Source organism: Ictidomys tridecemlineatus, chromosome 9 (assembly GCF_052094955.1).
Source record: "Ictidomys tridecemlineatus isolate mIctTri1 chromosome 9, mIctTri1.hap1, whole genome shotgun sequence".
Classification (NCBI taxonomy): Eukaryota; Metazoa; Chordata; class Mammalia; order Rodentia; family Sciuridae; genus Ictidomys; species Ictidomys tridecemlineatus.
The window spans coordinates 113726929-113748205 of record NC_135485.1 but is presented as its reverse complement, the minus strand read 5'-3'; positions in this window follow the sequence as shown (position 1 = coordinate 113748205).

Here is a 21277-nt window from a genome sequence, read left to right as displayed (position 1 = left end):
AAGAGTCCTTAAAAAACTTGGAATGGAACCACCATTTGACCCAGATATCACTCCTCAGTATATACCCACAGGACTTAAAATCAGCATACTATAGTGATGCAGCCACATCAATGTTTATAGCAGCTCCAATTGCAAAACTAAGTTGTGAAAACAACCTAGATGACCTTTAACAGATGAATGGATTAAAAAAACTCTGGAATATATGCACAATGAAATATTACTCAGCCTCAAAGAAGAATGACATTATGGCATTGGCAGGTAAATGGTTGGAGCTTCTTAGAATATCATGCTAAGCAAGATAAGCTAACTCCAAAAAAAACAAAGGCCAAACATTTTTTCTAATATGTGGATGTTAATTCACAATGGGGGAGGGCTAGGGAAGAAGAGAGATACTTTTTATTTGACAGAGGGAGTGAAGGGAGTGGTAGGGTATGAGGTTTGGAAGAAGAGTAGAATGAACCAGACACTATTACCCTATGTCCATATATGATTACATGACTGGTGTAGTTCTACATCATGTACAACCAGAAGAATAAAAAATTATATTCCATTTTTGTATGATGTGTCAAAATTCATTCTACTGTGATGTATGACAAATTAGAACAAATTAAAAATACATAATTAAAACATAAAATGGAAGCCATTTCTGTACTGCTTTAAGGAGCTGAACCTTTTTTTCCTTATATTTTTGTTATCTTTTTCATATTTTATCTATCTACATGTACAAGGAAATAATATTGGAGAAGACTGACCAAAATAATTACGTGATTTTTAATTGCTACATTGTTTAAAATAGGCTTAATATTTGTTAGCTTGCCACCCTTATATCTGCTGTTATTACATACCATGTCAAATGCAAAGTTGTAGCATTATCATTCTTGATTGTATGATTTTCTTATGTTAATAATGTACAAAATTAAATTCAATGAAAAAGATTTAATATGTTGGAAAGTAGATGAAATCATATTTAATTTTTTTCTATCTTGCCTCAAATATTTTATTGTTTTCAACACAAGTATTAAATTATTTTCATTCAGGTGATCTATTTAATTGAATGCTAACATGTGGTAGTATTTAATAGTAATTAAAATAAAATTTTAAAAATTAAACCAAAAACTAGAGCAAATTTACCATGTGGTGATTCTATTTGTTTGTTAAAGGCAATGTTGAGACAAAACTCATAATAAAAAGAAATTTGGACTGTTTGACATTTATGATCCAGTGAAGTAGAATAATTTTGAGAATGTCACCCATGTTATCCTATATATTCTTAAGGTCTGTTTCCCTCAATGTCATGTTAATATTAAAGAAGTCAAGTGTAGTTTTTTTTTCTTAAACTAATTTTGAGTCCTACATACACATTTCCTCTGTAAATGACATAGTACATTAGTGGAAGTAATATTTGGATTAGACTAGGATTTAAATATAAATTTAACTGTTAAACTGGTTGTGGACTTAGTCAATTCTCTTTACTTTGTAAATCCTATGCCTTTATTCATAAAGCAAAGACAGTAAAAATATATCTCATATCATCATTAGCTTTAGTGAAGTGCCATTTATAAAGAACAATATCATGCCTGGTTTTTTGCTAGTACTAAAACAAACAAACAAACAACAACAACAAAAAACTAAATCCCTTTTTGGTTCCACCCAGCCATCTGTAGATTTTTCTAATATTCAGATGTGTTTAAAGTATATTTAGTATATTTTGTTATAGTATATTTTGTTAAGATTATTACATAATTCAACAGATTTTTTAAAATATCTCTAATAAAGGATTTTAAGAGTCTAAAGCAGAACCATAGAGACTAGCTCTAAGATCCCCAGTCTAATCAGAAGTAAGTTTCATCAAGTATCTTACATCTTAAATGCTAAAATCATAATTTGTGACCTGATATACCATCATAGTAATATACTTTGTCTTATAAATTTACCTATTTTATCAAATTCTCTGAATGTGATTCAAATAAAGATTTTTCTTCAATAATCACCAAGCTGTTATCTAAGTAGTCTTATATATTTATCACAAAACTAAGGAAAACTATAAAATATAAGTGGGCAAATCAATATACTATGGCAGTGACATACAGAAGTTTTGGAGCCAAGCATATCTAGATTTGAGGACTGTGTATGACAATTAAAAATAATTATTATCTTGGGTTTGTTAGCTATTTTCTATGTGACTCAGATCTCATATTTTTAAAATGAAGCTATTAATAGCATCAAACTCAGAGCTAATTAAAAAGTAAACATGAAAAGGCTTAAATTCCATGCTAATAATGTTAATAATATCTACCTCATATGGTTGTATTGATAGCTTGTTTGTCATATTCTAAGGGCTCTATGATTATAAAGTTAATATTGTCATTTTATTTTTTATTTTAGAAATTATAAAATTGATTTTAATTCAGAGAAAGTTTTCATATGTATTACTACATGAGATGTTTCTAAATAATAAATGCAATGATTCTAAATTAAATAAGAAAGTAGCCTTTGAACATATTTCAAAAAGCAGCAAATTATGGAAGATAAAGTTTTAGGAATGCACTGATTCTAAAGAAGTAGGTACCTTATTCATTACTTATCTATTTTTAAATGTTTTGCTAATTCATAAAAGTAACATTAAAGTTTATTATAAATTTATAAACATTTTTTATTTGTACTTTAATAGTTCCTATTTGTAATGAATGCATAATACTTATTGAAGTTCTAGTTTGGGAATTTAGATTGCTATCAATTTTAATTTTAAAAACAAACTATAGTTTATATAGAAAATAATATACTACCTTGATAGTATATTAATGTTTTTTCTTTATCACAGTTACAATTTTTCTATTTTTATATCCCATTTGCAGTGTTATAATTCTTCATGCTTAGTGACAAATCCTCTGAGAAGAAAATAGGAAAACTACCCCACTTACAATAACAAAAACAAAAAACAAACAAATAAACCAAAAAACTTGGGAATCAACTTAACAAAAGAGGTAAAAGTTCTATACAATGAAACCTATAGAACCCTAAAGAAAGAAATCAAAGAAGATCTGAGAAGATGGAAAGATCTACCTTGTTTTTGGATAGGCAGAATTAATATTATCAAAATGACCATACTACCAATAGGACTACACAGATTTAATGCAATTTCAATCAAAATTTCAATTGCATTCCCCATAAAAATAAAAAAGCAATTATGAAATTCATCTGGAAAAATAAGAGACCTAGAATAGCTAAAGCAATCTTTAGCAGGAAGAGTGAAGCAGGTGGCATCACTATATCAGACCTTAAACTATTCTACAGAGAAATAGTAGCAAAAACAGCATAGAATTGGCACCAAAACAGATTAGTAGATAAATAATACAGAATACAGCACACAGAGACTAACCCACAAAACTAAAATTATTTTATATTAAACAAAGGTGCCAAATATGTGCATTGGAGAAAAGATAGCCTCTTCAACAAATGGTACTGAAAAAAACTAGAAATCTATATTAAAAAAAAGAAAAAAAGAAAAGAAATTAAACCACTATATCTCACCATGCATAAAACTCAACCCAAAGTGGATTAAGGACCTAGGAATTAAACTATTTACTCTGTGTCTAATGGAAGAAAAAGTAGACCTTAATCTTCATCATGTGGGATTAGGTCCCAACTTTCTTAATAACATTCCTATAGAATAAGAATTAAAACCAAAAATCAATGAATGAGTTGGAAACAAAACTAAAAAGTTTCCTCTCAGCAAAAGAAACAATCTGTGAGGTGAACAGAGAGCCTACATCCTGGGAGCAAATTTTTACCCCTCATACATAAGACAGAGCACAAATCTCTAGAGTACATAAAGAACTCAAAAAGCTAAGCAACAACAACAACAAAAAAAAAAATAAAATAAAATAAACAAATAACTCAATCAACAAATGAGCCAAGGACCAGAACAGACACTTTTCAGAAGAGGATATACAATCAATTAACAAATATATGAAAAAATGTTTATCATCTTTAACAATTAAAGAAATGCAAATCAAAACTACTCTAAGATACCATCTCACTCCAATCAGAATGGCAGCTATTATGAAGACAAACAACAATAATTGTTGGCAAGGATGTGTGCAAAAAGGTACACTCATACCCTCTTTGTGAGACTGCAAATTGGTGCAGCCAATATGGAAAGCAGTATCAAGATTCCTTGGAAAGCTGGGAATGGAACCACAATTGGACCCAACTATCTCTCTTCTAGGTCCATACTCAAAAGTCTTAAAAACAGCATATTACAGGCACAGCCACACCAAGGTTTAAAGCAGCACAATTTACAATAGCTAAAATAATGCTATGTGAAGTTAGACAATCCTCCAAAAATAAATGCTGAATGTTTTCTCTGATATAAGGAAGCTGACTCATCATGGGGTAGTGAAGGAGACCACAGGAGAAATAGATGAAATCTAGATAGGCCAGAAAAGTGGGAGGGAAAGAGAGGGGGCAGGGAATTAGCAAGGATGGTGGAATGTGATAGACATCATTATCCAAAGTACATGTATGAAGACATGAATTGGTGTCCACATACTTTATATAAAACCAGAGATATAAAAAATTGTGCTGTATAAGTGTAGTAAGAGTCGTAATGCATTCAGCTGTCATTTATTTTTTAAAAGATCAATAAAAAATGAATTAAAAAAATGCTCATGCTTATTTACTACATCTTTTATATTTTATATTTTTTAGGTAGTGGGAATTGAACCCAGTGGATCTTTACAGTGAAGCTACATCCCCAGCCCATTTTACTTTTATTTTGAGACAAGGTCTCACTAAGTTTCTGAGTGTCTCCATAAATTGCTGAGTTTGCCCTTGAATTTGTGATCCTCTTGACTTAGTTCCCTGAGCCACTGAAATTACAGACATGTGTTACTCTGTTGCACGTAGAATATAGATAATATTTTAAATAATAATATTGCTTATTAACTTGTACATATTTCCCCCATATTTTACCAGAGATTTTATATATATATATATATATATATATATAAATATATATAAATTATATAACATATAATTATATATATAAATTATATATATAAATAAAACATATAGATTATATATATATAAAACTTTTATTAGTCTTAAAGACAGTTTTTGATTAATAGCTAAATTTTTAAATATTTTTTCAGTTTCTAAAATTTTATTATTTCATTTTTAACAATTTTACTTAAATTAGAAGCTTAGTTCATTGATTTTTAGCATAGTTTTTTTTTACTATATACATTTAAAGAAATTTCTTTTCCACTAAGCATTATTTAGCTGAAACAGTCAAATTTTACCATGAAATCCTTTTATTAACATTCACTTCAAAGTATTATTTGATACTCATTGTGATTTATTCTTTGACTTATAGAAGTGTATGACTCAATTTTGAAATGTCAAATATTTCGCAGCTATTTTTTGTCTGCTTTCTAGCTCACTTCTACTAACAGATAAGTAATAATGTTTATGTCTTATGAAATTTGTTGAGAAAAATAAATCTGAAAAAATAAAGTTCAATAGAAGTAATAGGCTTAAAATTTACTTCTCAACAGAAGAAATAGTACATATTTTCAAAAGCTGAAAGAAAATAAGATAAAAATCCCTGAACACTAGGTCCAATGAAAATCATCAGCAGAGTTGGAGTTGTGGCTCAGTAGTAGAGTGCTTGCCTTGAAGATCACTGGGTTCAATATACAGCACCACATAAAAATAAAATAAAGGTATTATGTCCATCTACAAATAAAATAATATTTTAAAAAATTATCAGCAATAGAACCCTACTAAAATTAATTCTAAACTATTTTATATAGAAGAATGTTTACAGTGCTTAGTAGAGTGCCTGGTGCTGAATTGAATTTTTCTGCAAATTTCTTATTGCACCTCTGTCAATTTTATGGAAGAACAGTACTTAGGACCTCCCTGTCATTTAGGAAGCACTCTCTTCCAGCTCTTGTAGAGGATAGTATAAAAACAGTATGAATATTACTTACTGAACAGCGCATTTATTTGACATCAATAAGACTTATATGACTTTGCTCTCTCTCTCTTTTTTTTTTTTACAAATTATTGAAATAAATTGAAATAGTGGATGAATAATTAGCCTCTATCTGAACAATTTTTTGGCAGAGTTTTTCTTGATGTTTTTCTTTTCATGATATTGTTCATGATGGTTTTCATGATGTTTTTATTTTCATTTTTTTTCTGGAAAAAATGTTCATCTGTTACTATGTACCAAAGATTCATATAAGGATTATAATCAGTGATTTCAAGTTTTCTGTTTTAAAAATAATTACACATTTTATTGAAACATATATAATACTCTTCTCTACAATTTTTAATGGTCCCTTCATTTTGCCAACATTTGGAGAATGGATCTTATGAGGGGTTATGTTGAAGACGTATTTCAATTGTTCACGTAATAATTGAGTAAAAAAATTTCAGATCCTAGAATTTTATCACACATTTATCAATATTAAGCCAGGACTTTGGATAATGAACTTTGTTCCAAAAATCAAAATTACATTATTGTTATAAACAGAAAGACCTTTAAAACAGCAATGTGTTAAAATTATTAGAAAGACTAAATGAGTGAGAATCATTGTCATTGCAGAAGCTCTTGAGCTGAGGATAATAAAACCAGGATAATGAAGCTGCAACTTAATCTGCAATGTCCATGAAGCTGCTGAATACATAGGGAGATACCTAGTCACTCACAAGCTGCTATTATATGTAAAACAGAAAACTCAAGTAAAACAGCATTGGTTTCCCTCCTAACTTATAAATCTTTTAAGTTCATATAACTGGTAGAATTTAATTTGCATCTTTATATCTACTAAGAGATACCATGAAGTATAGTTACAGCTAGATACATAGGAGGTACAAACTGAAATTAACATCTAAGCAAACATATCTAACATGATCAAAATATTAATTTTATTTTTTAAAATTTTAAGCTATGTTTTTATTGGCACACTAAAATTGTCCATCGTGGTAGGATTCATTATGCCATATTTGTGTATGCAAATAACATAATTTGATTGCTCTCACTCCCCTATTTTTAATGGGAAATATTAACTTTTCACAGATCATGTTAGGATAATGCTGACAAAAAAAAATGGTATTCCTTTTTTTTTCAATCTTGGAAGAAAAAAGCACATTGTGGATGATTTTTTTTTCATTATATGTTTCAGTAATAAACATTTAGTGGGAAAAACCTTGATTTGAGTTTACTTTGATCTTTAGTGTAATTGTCAGGTTTCTTATCATATTCCAATTGCAATATCATTGACTGTGTTCCATCAGTTTAGGGGTTTGTGATTAGTTTTATATTTTGATTTATGCACAACACTTTCACAATTTTAATTCAAACTACCAATGACTACCAATGAAAATTTCAATACAGTTCAGATTATTCAATCTTATTTTTACTTTTATGATATGCCCCTCTTATTCATCATATAATTATTTTCTAATAACCAATGGGTATTTTTACATACACTAAGGAGAGAATCTATACAATTCATTGTCTTACATTGAATTTTTCCTTAACATCCACTTTTGGTGGTTTTATAGAAATCACTGACATAGCTCCATAAGTTGATAGCTACTGATATGGAAAGACTGAGTACTTCATTTGGAGAACAGAATGGCCCAACTGATTTGATAATGATATTGACCACTCCTAAGTGCATAAACTGCTAAGTAGGTTTTTTGATAGTTGCATGTACTCATAAAATACATCTGTACTCCAGACATTCAAGAATTGGTTTGACTCTATATGGGAAGCTTTATCAACTAAAAGAATTTACACAAAAGACAATGGGTCTCACCAGTAGACAATGTCAAAGATTAGGTTAAAATTCCCCCTGGCATAACTTCACCAAAGTCAAATATCTGTGACTTCTGTTGTTTCCCTGAATTATGAAAAGGGGAATAAAATTAGGGGCTGATTTTTAATTTACTTTATTAATTAATAAATTTGTGCATGATCATACATTGTTTAATCATAGATCATGATCATATTTTCATATGGTTTAAGTTAAAATAATAACAGAAGGAGAACAAATACAAAAATTATATTCTTCTTAGTTCTAATGTTACAGGAATATGCAAAGGACACCAGTTGGAGCACTTTGTTTTATTGGCTATATTGCTTTTATGTATTCCTTATCATGGTAAGTATTTTTTTCTGGTTTTCTATCTTACTTTGATGAAAAATGACAAGGAACAGTAGTAATGAAAGTCTGGCAATAACTATGAATGTACACATCGACCTGAGAAAAAAATAATCTGAATTGGCAATTGTAATAAGAGTGGTGTAATTCAATGAAATTCCCCAGTTTTGTTAAAAGACATGAATTTATCACCATACTAAATTTATTATAATTTTCTCATAAATTTATTTTTGAATAGGAGTGCCTAAAACTCTATTATTGTTTTTAAACTTTACATTTTTACGTAATGTCCAATATTCAAGTTTAAAATAAGTTGCCTAGTTGATCTTAGAATAACTGTATAGCATTCTAATATTTATAATAAATTTGTGAGATACATAATCTCAACTTAAGTATATGCTATAAAAAAATGTTCGTGCTTTATAAAAAGTTAATTTGATTGTGATGACCTGAATTGTATGTTTTTAATGTAACTTTCCAAATCTATTTTAAAATAGATACTATTAGATAACTATAATTTCTTTGTGGTTTTATATATATGTTGTATTGTAGTATTCATATTTCACCATTTTTATGTTTAACAGAGGGTGTCTTTCATCTTTGATATTTGGAAAAATTATATGTTTTATTCCTGTACTCACTCAAGATATAACAGGGAAGAGCAAGCCTTCATAGAATGTGCTATTGTGGTTATAGGAACAATTTTGACATTTGGTCTCTTCTAAAGGAGTTTACATTTCTATAAAGGACTTATAGGCAAATAGTATTGTATAAAAAAGCTTAATATATATGGATTGTTACTTGGATATAATATATTACACCTATTTCTAGATGTCCATCCTCTTAAGAAAACCTTTCCATAGCTTATGTTATTTATATTTGTCTGCATTTCTTAGGTGTGTTTCAAAATTATTGTGAACTCATTTCATATGTGTCATGAATATAAAGTTGGAAATATAAAAACTATAAATTAACAGGAGTCATGGTTTTCTCTTTTACTATGTCATATTTCTTTCTTAAATAAATCAATTTGCTTTTTGTTCACTTTCACACAATCTAAGACTCAATTATCATTTTCTTCTCTTTCAAAGAAATGAATAGCAATTTAATAAAAAAAAAATTTCATTTTAGCTCTGAAAAAAAAAAAAACATAATCCAGCAAGAATAAGAAACTATGAACCTAGAGGACCCAAGATGGCTGCTCTGTGCATAAATCCAAGAAAGCTATCAGGTAGCTTCACCACGGGGTCTCATTATTAACTGAATACAACATCCCAGAGCATGAGACAGGACCCCATACAGCGGATTTTCACAGAATTCACCAGAGCTGCAAGCACCTAGCAGAACTCTGAGCCTCTGTATTTAGGTAAGACTCCAGACTCTGGTCTCAAAGCCTGCAGTTTGAGCACATTCATGACTCTCAAGCTATGTAGCAGAAACAGCAAATCAGAACCTCTGCAGAACAGCAGAATTCCAGACTATGCTCCACTCCCACACAGTTCACCAGACTGCATTCTAGTTACAGCACAAGGACATCCCAGCTCTCCCCACCTCACCAGACACTGCATGGGGGAAATAGATGGACTCCATCTTGGAAAACCTTTCTTGCCATCTTTTGTTGGGTGTGGCTACCAATGTGGATCTGCAACTGAACAGATACCTGGTTTCCAACTCCTCCTACCCCCAGCTGTGATAACTTGGTACAGTAACTATCAGCACAAAATCAGCTCTCAGTTGAACAGGAGCACAGTGTGACCAGGGCTCTGCCCACCTGACGTGATCCAAGAGCAGAGGGCAAGAGGGCAAGAGGCCCCACAGCTGAGACCTGATAAGCAAGAGAGGAAAGGGGTCTAAAAACTGGGAGCAACTCAGAGAGACCAAGATTAGGGAAGCTCCAGGCAAGAGAGGAAGAGCTCTAGTCTTCTCACACTCTTTACCTACACCATCCTGAGGGCAGAGACTCAAGCTTGGAATGGATAACTCCACCTACCGGAAGAGAAGAGAAAAAAATGGAACTCTAAGAGTATTTTGTTGTTGTTGTTGTTTGTTTATTTTTGTTAGTTTGTTTTAGTTTTTGTTTTCTTCTCATTCATTTTATCCTCTTCCTTTCTCCTCTACCCTTTCTCCTCTGGTCCTCACAACCCCAACATATGTGAAACCAAGAACTTTGCATGAAAAGGAAGTTTAAGAACTGAGTCACTAGAATAATATAATAGAGGAATTGTATAAGCCACCCCTTTTTAAAATCTTTTTCTCTCTCTTTTCTTTCTTTCTTTCCTTTTTATTTTCTTCTTCTCTCTCTTCCCCTTTCAACCTCCTAATTTTTACTATTTTTACTTTTTGTAATTTTTTAAATACATGTATGTTTGTTTTTAATGCATTCTATTGTCCTCCCATGTACTTTTCTACCCTAAATTACCTCCTGTCTATTTCCCTGGTAATAACCCTCTTTATTAGAGATCTCCTCCAAATTTCCTAAGTTATATTAACCCCATACCCACACATCTTTCCCCCTTAACATAATGTCATACACCCAACCCCCAGTTCTCTGTCTGCCACCAGAAACTGTACCTCATTTATAAAACTACTGATTACATTTTAAATAATTGAATCCAACATTTCTAGACATTGAGATTAACTAAAAATGTATTAATGATAATAATTTACTCAAAGATGATGTATTTTTGATATTGGGAACTTTCAACATTGTCCTTCCCCACAAAGGAGGGATCTTGGAACTATACAAGAGCAGTACAAATATATAGAGTAAAAACAATAACACACCAGTCTCACATATCAGGAAAGCAATGTAAGCAACATGAAAAGACAAGGGAAGAAATTACCATAAACAATTCAAGAAAACACATTATTAGAAAAATTAACAGAAACAGCAGAAAAATGACAGATTGAAGGATTTACATAATTCAGATGTTTTGAATCTCAAACAAGACACTAGACAACAAATACAGACAGTGAAATATCACTTTGATACTGTCTATCACCAGCAGAATAGACAACTTAGAAGAAAGGACATCAGACAACGAAGACAAAGTATATAATCTTGAAAAGAACATAGACAGCACAGTGAAAATGGTAAGAAACCACAAGTAGGGCTGGAGATGTGGCTCAAGCGGTAGCGTGCTCGCCTGGCATGCATGCGGCCTGGGTTCGATCCTCAGCACCACATACAAACAAAGATGTTGTGTCTGCCGAGAACTAAAAAATAAATATTAAAAAAAATTCTCTCTCTCTCTCTCCTCTCTCACTCTATCTTTTTTTTTTTTTTTTAAAAAAGAAACCACAAGTAGTGCTGAGGGCCATTACCAAGTAGGAATGATGCATCGAAATTTCCTTGCCAAGCGTACCCCATGCTGCTTAGAGGACATTCGATGGGACATTGCATGCATGCTTTAATAAGGTGACCTTGCTCAAGGACCAAGGCAGATCCGGGTTTAGAGCTGATCAGGTTTGAGGAAGTAACCGGCTCCTTGAGATTAAGGCGTTGCCAGTTTAAGATAATGGGTTTTAGAGAAGTTGGAGGTTGAAGATTATTGCTGGGATTAGGGTGTTCCTGCTGCTTGTTCCCGTTGAGTTCTCGTGAGATTAAAATGGGATTTGGAGAGAGCCTCGTGGAGTAGGTGAATTGTGCGGGCAGACGGAAGAACGCGTTTGCCCCTGGACCTGTGTGGTGGCGGTGTGAGAGCTGGAATAAAGAATTGCTGTTTGAACCTACAAAGCTGTGAGTGCCTCGTGATTCTGGTGCCAAGCCGAGACATTTGGCCCTTGGCAAAGTAGAACATCTAAGAAATATGGGATAGCATAAAAAGACCAAATTTAAGAGTAATTGGGATAGAGGAAGGCATAGAGGTCCAGAAATATGGGATAGCATAAAAAGACCAAATTTAAGAGTAATTGGGATAGAGGAAGGCATAGAGGTCCAGAAATATGGGATAGCATAAAAAGACCAAATTTAAGAGTAATTGGGATAGAGGAAGGCATAGAGGTCCAAATCAAAGGAATGAGCAATCTGTTCAATGACATAATATCAGAAAACTTTCCAGACATAAAGAATGAAATGGAAATCAAAAGCCAAGAAGCCTACAGGACACCAAATGTGCAAAACCAGAACAGATCCATACCAAGACACAATATAATAAAAATGCAGAACCTACAGAATAAGGGGAGAATTTTAAAAGCCACAAGAGAATGTAATCAGATTACATATAGGGGTAAACCAATTAGGATAATGGCAGATTTTTCAAAACAGACCCTGAAAGCTAGAAGATCCTGGAACAACATTTCAAACTCTGAAAGATAATGGGTTCCAACCAGGTATCTTGTATCCAGCAAAATTAAGCTTCAGATTTAAAGATCAAATATAAACCTTCCATGGTAAACAAAAGTTAAAAGAAATTACTGCTAGAAAACCAGCACTACAAAACATCTTTGGCAAAATATTTCATGAAGAGGAAATAAAACACTACAATAAAAATCAGCAGAGGGAGGTAGTCCACTAAAAGAAAAACTAATCAAAGAGGAAAACCAAGTCAAGTTAAATAACAGAAATAAACAAATATGGCTGGAAATACAAAACATGTCTCAATAGTAACCCTAAATGTTAATGGCTTAAACTTACCAGTCAAAAGACATAGGCTAGCAGGTTGGATTAAAAAGAAAGATCCAACAATATGCTGCCTACAGGAGACTCATTTAATAGGAAAAGACATACACAGACTGAAGGTGAAAGGTTGGGAAAAATCATACCACTCACATGGACTGCAGAAGCAAGCAGGGGTGTCCATACTCTTATCAAATAAAGTACACTTCAAGCCAAAGTTAATCAAAAGGATTAAAAATGGACATTACAGACTGCTCAAGGGAACCATACACCAACAAGACATAACAATCATAAATATATATGCCCCAAACAATAACACAGGTATTTTCATCAAACAAACTCTTATCAAGTTCAAGAAACAAATTGACCACAACACAATAATCTTGGGTGACTTTACTACACCTCTCTCATCACTGGACAGATCTTCCAAACAAAAGTTTAATAAAGAAACTATAGAGCTCAATAACATAATTAATAACAGGCTTAACTGACATATATAGAATATTTCAACCTTCATCAAGCGGATACACTTTCTTCTCAGCAGAACATGGATCCTTCTCAAAAATAGACCATATATTATGCCACAGGGCAATTCTTAGCAAATACAAAGGAGTAGAGCTACTACCATGCATTTTATCAGATCATAATGGAATGAAATTGGAAATCAATCACAAAATAAAGAATAAAAAATTCTGCATCACAGGGAGACTGAACAATATGCTACTGAATGAACAATGGTTACAGAAGACATCATTTACATTCTTTGAGGTACATGAGAACACAGACACAACATATCATATCAAAATCTCTGGGACACTATGAAAGCAGTACTAAGAGAAAAATTTATTGCATAAAGTTCATTCCTTAAAAGAAAAAAAAAACACCTCAAACTATACTACCAAGCAATAGTAACCCAAACAGCATGATGTTGGCACCAAACAGACTGATAGACCAATGGTACAGCATAGAGGACACAAAAACTAACACCCAAAATTAAATATTTTTTTAGACAAAGGCACCAACAACATGCATTGGAGAAAGATAGCATCTTCAACAAATGGTGCTGGGAAAACTGGAAATCCATATGCAACAAAATGAAATTGAATCCCTATCTCTCACCATGCACAAAACTGAACTCAAAGTGGATCAAGGACCTAGGAGTTAAACCAGAGACTTTGTGTCTAATGGAAGAAAAAGTAGGCTCTAATATTCATCATGTGGGATTAGGCTCCAACTTCCTTAATAAGACTTCTATAGCACAATAATTAAAATCAAGAGTCAATAAATGGGATGGATTCAAACTAAAAAGCTTCTTCTCATCAAAAGAAACAATCTGTGGGGTGAAAAGAGAGCCTACATCCTGGGAGCAAATTTTTACCCCTCACACATCAGATAGAGCACTAATCTCTAGGGTATATAAAGAACTCAAGAAGCTAAGCACAAAACAAACAAACAAGCAACAACAACAACAACAAAAAAAAACCCCAGATAACCCAACCAATAAATGGACCAAGGACCTTAACAGACACTTCTGAGAAGAGGATATAAAATCAATCAACAAATATATTTAAAAAATGCTCATCATCTCTAGGAATCAGAGAAATGCATATCAAAACTACTCTAAGTTATTATCTCATTCCAATCAGAATGGCAACTAATTATGAAGACAACAACAAGAAGTGTTGGCAAGGATCTGGGGAAAAAGGTACACTCATACATTTCTGGTGGGGCTGCAAATTGGTGTAGCCAATTTGGAAAGCAGTATGAAGGTTCCTTGGAAAGCTTGGAATGGAACCACCATTTGACCCAGCTATTCCTCTTCTCATACTATACTCAAAGGACTTAAAAACAGCATACTTCAGGGACACAGCCACATCAATGTTTATAGCAGCACAATTCACAGTAGCTATACTGTGGAGTCACCCTAGATGTCTTTGAGTGGATGAATGAATAAAAAAAAATGTGGCATTTATACACAATGGAATATTACTTAGCATTAAAAAAGAACAAAATCATGGCATTTGCTGGTAAATCGATGGTGTTGGAGAAGATAATGCTAAGTGAAGTCAGCCAATCCCCAAAAACAAATGCTGAATGTTTTCTCTGATATAAGGGTGGTGACTAATGGGGGGTAGGGAGGGAGAGCATGGGAGTATTAGATTATTCTAGATAGAGAAGACGGGTGGGAAGGAAAGGGAGAGGGAAGGTGATTAGCAAGAATGGTGGAATGTGATGGTCATCATTATACAAAGTACATGTATGAAGACTTGAATTGGGTCTCATTATACCTTATATACAAACAGAGATATGAAAAATTGTGGTACATATGTGTATTAAGAAGTGTAATACAAAAAATTACCTGTATACTCGCATAAATTGATGTGAACATACTTTATATACAGAGATACGAAAAATTGTGCTCTATATGTGTAATAAGGATTGTATTTTTAAAAAATAATAAAATCAATTAAAAAAAAAAAGGATAATTCCTCTGTCTTACCCTTTGTAAAAGCTGCCCTAATAGAATGTATACACAAGAAGTATTTTAAAGAATTCCAGTAAAGGTCATATGGTAATTATAAAAAAAGGAAACTATTAAAAGTTATATTTTTTTGAAATATGCTACATTTCCTTATATTAACTCTTCCAGAATCCCAAAATATGGAAGTTGTGCTACACCACCCCATATCATTTAGTACCATGGTCTTCCTTTTTCCAGCTGTTTGCAATTTGCTCTTATGTCTCACACTCTACTTCACCTCTGGGAACTAATGTTTGTGAAAGGGAGCTGCCTTATTAAAGATTATACTTGTTTCTAGGGAAGCCAAAATGAATGACTAATACAAAGGCTAAAGGCTTTCCCTAACAGACAAAATCTCTAGAAAGCCATCTCTGAACTAGCACTCCCCATGGAACCAAGTGTTTTGCTGTGAGTTTCTTCCAGATAAACTGTTTAGTTGCACCTGACATTTTTTCCCTCATTCTTCTCTCAGTGTCATCTCTAACAGAGCTCTCCTTCACACAAAATATTGCTTCATAATGTGTGTTCTGTTAAGGACACACTCTTACTTAAAACAGTTCTAAAAAGCATTCCATAATAGGATTACAGGTTCTGTTTTATCATCCATTGGTCAAACAGCAATGAAGTTCTTGTAATTACTGGGTATAATGGAGTCATGCTGGCATGCTGTATTCCTGACACAATATATCATATGCTTGTTACATTTTTCACTGGTGGTAAGCTGAATGTTATAGAGTTTGGTAGGAGAGAACTAAGTGGTACACTGTCTTAATTGTTTTAGAGGATTGGGGAAAAATAGCAATTATAATGAGTGTGAAATAAAATAGATCTTTCTTGGTCTTGGTGATACACTGGAGAAAGACAATGAAATTTTATGGTACTTAATCATTAATTTAATATGATGTGAAAACAGAAAGTGTCTTAAGCAGAATAAAAATGGGCTCTTAAATTTTGCTTTGGTGGGAAAAGTAAACAAAAGAAAATGTGACTCAAGCCCAAGACTTAATTAATGTATTAAACCAAATTAATATGTGGATATAACAAACTTTCTGAGAATAAGTAAAGAAAGACAGAAAATTGAAGTTTTTCATATAAAAATACTCTGTTATATACAGAACAAGTTCGTTTTTAAATGTTGTGAGACTAAATTTTAATGGACACTTAGTTATTTAAATTTCTTGAATCCATAGATGTTACAGTTTGGATATTTGTTATCCTCCAAAAGTTCATGTGAGGTAATGCAAGAAAGTTTAGAGATGAGTGATTAAATTATGATAGTCTTAACCAAATCATTGCATTAATCTGATATGGTTTAACTGGCTGCTAACTGTAGGCAGGTATTGTGAGCTTAGAAGAGGTATGTCATGGGAAGCATACTTTTGGGATTTATATTATGTACCTGAGGAGCAGTCTCTGTCTCCTTCCAATTGCCATTCCTAGAGCTGATTTCTTCCTCCAAACTCTTTCACCATAATGTTATTCCTCAACTCAGGCCTCAGTTATGGAGTCAGACATATATGGACCAAACCCTCTGAAAGCACACATGCCATATAAACTTTTCCTCTTTTAAATTTGACCATGTAAGCTCTTTTGGCTATAGCAATATAAAAGCTGAGTAAAAAATTAAATTTTTCCAATCATCTGGGTCTACATAAGTCAACTTATGATCCACATTAAAAACTAGTATATGTCATTATATGAGAAGATGAGTTGTAAGAAAATGTGTGGCCTCACTTTTTGTCAGACTACCAAATCAGCCACTAGGAACAAGTCATAATATAACCTAGTCAAGAAGTGTTGAATACTCTAAATAAGGTAAGAGTTTATACAAGCAAGGAGATATGAGACATATCTAACACATGAGTATGTGAAATGTTTGAAACTGGATTCTAAAAATATTGCATCATAAACTTATGACATAAATTTAATTAACCAAGAGGATATTGCTATGGAAGTATTCTTCAAACATATATAATAATTTAGAAAATTCAGTTCACATACTTCTAAAATGTTTATTGAAACCTTGAAGATGTGATTCCTATTAAAATCCCAATGTCATTCTTCATAGAACTTGAAAAAGCAATCATGAAATTTAATTGGAAAAATAAGAGACCCAGAGTAGCCAAAGTAATAATTAGCAAGAAAAGTGAAACAGGAGGCATCACAATACTAGATTTTAAACTGTACTACAGAACAATAGTAACAAAACCAGCATGGTATTGGCACCAAAATAGACATGTAGACCAATGGTACAAAATAGAAGACAGAGACCAACCCACATAAATACAGTTATCTCATACTTGACAAAGGAGCCAACAACATATTGGAGAAAGAATAGCCTCTTCAACATATGGTGCTAGGAAAACTAGAATATATGTATTTGGCAAAATGAAATTAAACATCTCTCATCATGCACAAAACTCATCTCAAAATGGATTAAGGACCTAGGAACTAGACCAGACACCCTGCACCTAAAAGAATAAAAACTAGGCCCAAATCTTTATCATATCATATTAAGCCCTGACTTCCTTAACAAGAGTCCTAAACTGTAAGAAATAAAATCAAGAATCAATAAGTAGGATGGATTTATGGATTCAAACTAAAAAGCTTCTTCTCAGCAAAAGAGACAATCATTTAGGTAAAGAGAGAGCCTATAGTATGGGAGCAATTTTTTACTACACATACATCAGATAGAGCACTAATCTCCAGGATACATAAAGAACTTCAAAAACTTAATACCCCCCAACAACAACAACAACAACTCAATTAATAAATGAACATTTCTCAGAAGAAAATACACAAGTGATTAACAAATATATGAAAAAATGTTCAACATCTCTAGTAATTAGAGAAATGCAAATCAAAACTAAAATTTCATCTCACTTTAGTCAGAATGGCAGTAATCAAGAATACAAGCAATAATAGGTATTGGAGAGGATGTGGGAAAAATGTACACTCATACATTGCTGGTGGAACTGCAAACTGCCGCAACCACATTGGAAAGCAGTTTGAAGATTGCTCAGAAAACTTGAAATAGAACCACCATTTGATCCACCTATCCCACTCCTCCATCTATATGCAAAGGACTTAAAATCAGCATAGTATAGTGACATAGCCACATCAATGTTTATAGCAGCTGAATTTACAATAGTTAAACTGTGCAACAAGCCCTATGCCCATCAATAGATGAATGGATAAAGAAACTGTGGAATATTACTCAGCATTAAAAGAGAAGTAACGTATGGCATTTGCAGGTAAATGGATGGAGTTGGAGAATATTATGCTAAGCAAAGTAAGCCTACCCCCCAAACTAAAGGCCAAATGTTTTCTCAATTAGTGGATGCTGATCTATGATGGGGGAGTGGGAATTGAAGGAACTCTGGATTGGGCAAAGGAGAGGGTGGGAAGGAGTTATCAGAATAGAAAAGATGGTGGAATGAGATGGATATCATTACCCTAAGTAGATGTATGATTGCACTAATAGTGAGTCTCTACACCATATACAACCAGAGAAATGAAATGTTGCACTACTTTTGTGTATGATGAATTTGTGTATGAAATGCATTCTGCTGCCATGTACAACTAAGTAGAACAAAAACAACAGAAAACCTTTAAGAAGTAATGTCCATGCCAAGAGATGTAAAAATTGTAGACCTCTTGGAACAAATGGTAGAAGAAGAGATCAGAAAACACACATATGTCAGCAGAAAATATAGAAAATATTTATGTACTAATATCTAAATATATAAGGGTCAAAAAATCTACTAACTGAATATATTTCACAATATATCCAGGAAGGCATCCCAATTACAAAGCAATAGAAATTATATTAATGATAGTGATAAAATAACTATTAAGAAATTCATGGTGACTCTCTAGATAGGTGACACCAAACATAGAACTGAGTTCTATGATTATAGTGAGTATGTATGATATCACAGTAAAATAACAGAAGGCAGAGGATAAAGGAAAAAGTAAAGTGAGGCTGTATATAACCCCAATAACATGTATTCCTATTAGCTTATACCTGAAGATACAGAAAGATATTTTCAAACTTTAAGCTATGACTGGTACCTGATCACTTCAGGATTCGTGTACCAAAGATCAGCAGGCAAGGAGAGGAGAGTTTGGAGAGGTCCCAGCTAAACTGGGGTTCCAATATCAGAGCAGCTACCAATATTGTCCTAAGGGAAAATAAAAGGGAGCTGGATGTAGGTATTGACACAGTGTCTTTCACAGGATACTTTCTTTATCTGGACCAAGACTAGATGCCTAGTTGTCTAAACAAAGACAAGGGAGTATCTAACATGGAAAACTTATTTACACTGGCAGACATACTTGTGGCCCTGATCTGGCCCAGGTTCATTTTATATCCACATAACTTAGCCATTGTTCTTAGCCATTGTTAGAGGATGCCTTCCTGCATACATCATGGAATATATTCAGTTAGTAGATTTCTGTAGCCTTATACAGTTAAATTTGTATTTTAAATGGATGCTGGAAGCTGACCTTCTGTAATCCCTAGAATCCCAGAGAAAACTGTCTTGAAGTAGATTCTAGTCCCTTAGACTGAAGACAGAGATTTCATACAGCACCATGGCAGGCAACAAGTTCAAAGATTTTTACTTACTGAACCTCAGTAAAAAAAATTTTTACAAGTCAATAAGGCAATCTTCTATCTCTGGCCATGTGAAGCAGAATGAAGAGCCAAGCAGAGGAGAGCACATGACAAGAGATGCAAGCCACTGTAAGTTTATGGACAAATAACTTAATGCCTGTTTCCAAAAGATGGCAATACCAGGTAGTACAATAAACTAGGCAGGAGAAACTAAGTTTTATCACTAGTCATCAGCTTTAGCCATTGGTTGTACAGTAAAACAGTTACTGGAACCTCAGTATTTCTTCCCTGATGTTAATTGAATAAAAAGGACACAGTTATGAGAGAAAAGAAAAGGAAGATATATGCTTTGTTAGCAAAGGAGAAACACAGGGGACTCCTATCCAAGAAGCTATGATTCTGTCCATCAAGATGAGCAAGAGGCTTTTAAAGAGGTAGTTCAAAGGCTACATTCCACATGTTCTCAAAGTTGTAATTCACTTGTAAATTTAGGAGATAGTGATTTCTGAAAATTTCCAAAGTCTGAATTACTTCATTCCTGTGGTGGGTGTGTGCTCAGGGGACATATAACTCTGCCTACAATGGGGTAGAGGTAATCCTGTTCCCTTGAGATTAGGGAGGGGGTAATTAGGGAGAAGCAGGGAGAGAGCAAGAGAAACATGTCCATTTTAAAAATAAGTTTCAGTGGCAGAGCAACAAGGGTTATGTTCAAGTCATAAAGTGGACCACAGTTAGAGAACAGGAAACTGTTTCAAGGATGATTGAGATCAGTCTGACATGAGACAGTTAAATTTGTATTTTAAATGGATGCCAAGGAAACAGAAAATTCGTAGAATTTATTACACGAGTCATCAAGGCATTGGGGGTAATTGGCCCTGATAATCATGAGGAGAGAGAACAGCAGGAGCTCAGGGTGGTGGGAGATAATGCACTTGGCTTTCAGCTGCTCTCATGGATGGTTTCTTACTGACTTCTTGTCCAGTCATCTTTAAATGAGTGAGAATAGCATTTACTGTCACACAAAGCTCAGTTCTTGTCCCTGATACCAATCCAATAATGAGGACACAGTTTTGAGAAAAAGAAAAAAAAAAAAAAGTTTATAGCTTTGCTGGCAAAGGAGAAATACAGAGGATTCCTATTTAAAAGGCTGTGATTCTGCCCATCAGCAGGAGCAAGGGGCTTTTAAAGAGGCTATCTTTCACATGTTCTCTGTTGGAGTTGTAATTCACTTGTTAATTTTGGAGATAGTCAATTCTGAGATCTGGTACCATCCCCAAAGTATGGATTACTTTGTTTCTATTGTGGGTGATAAATCCATCATAGACAAATTTGCTTGAAAT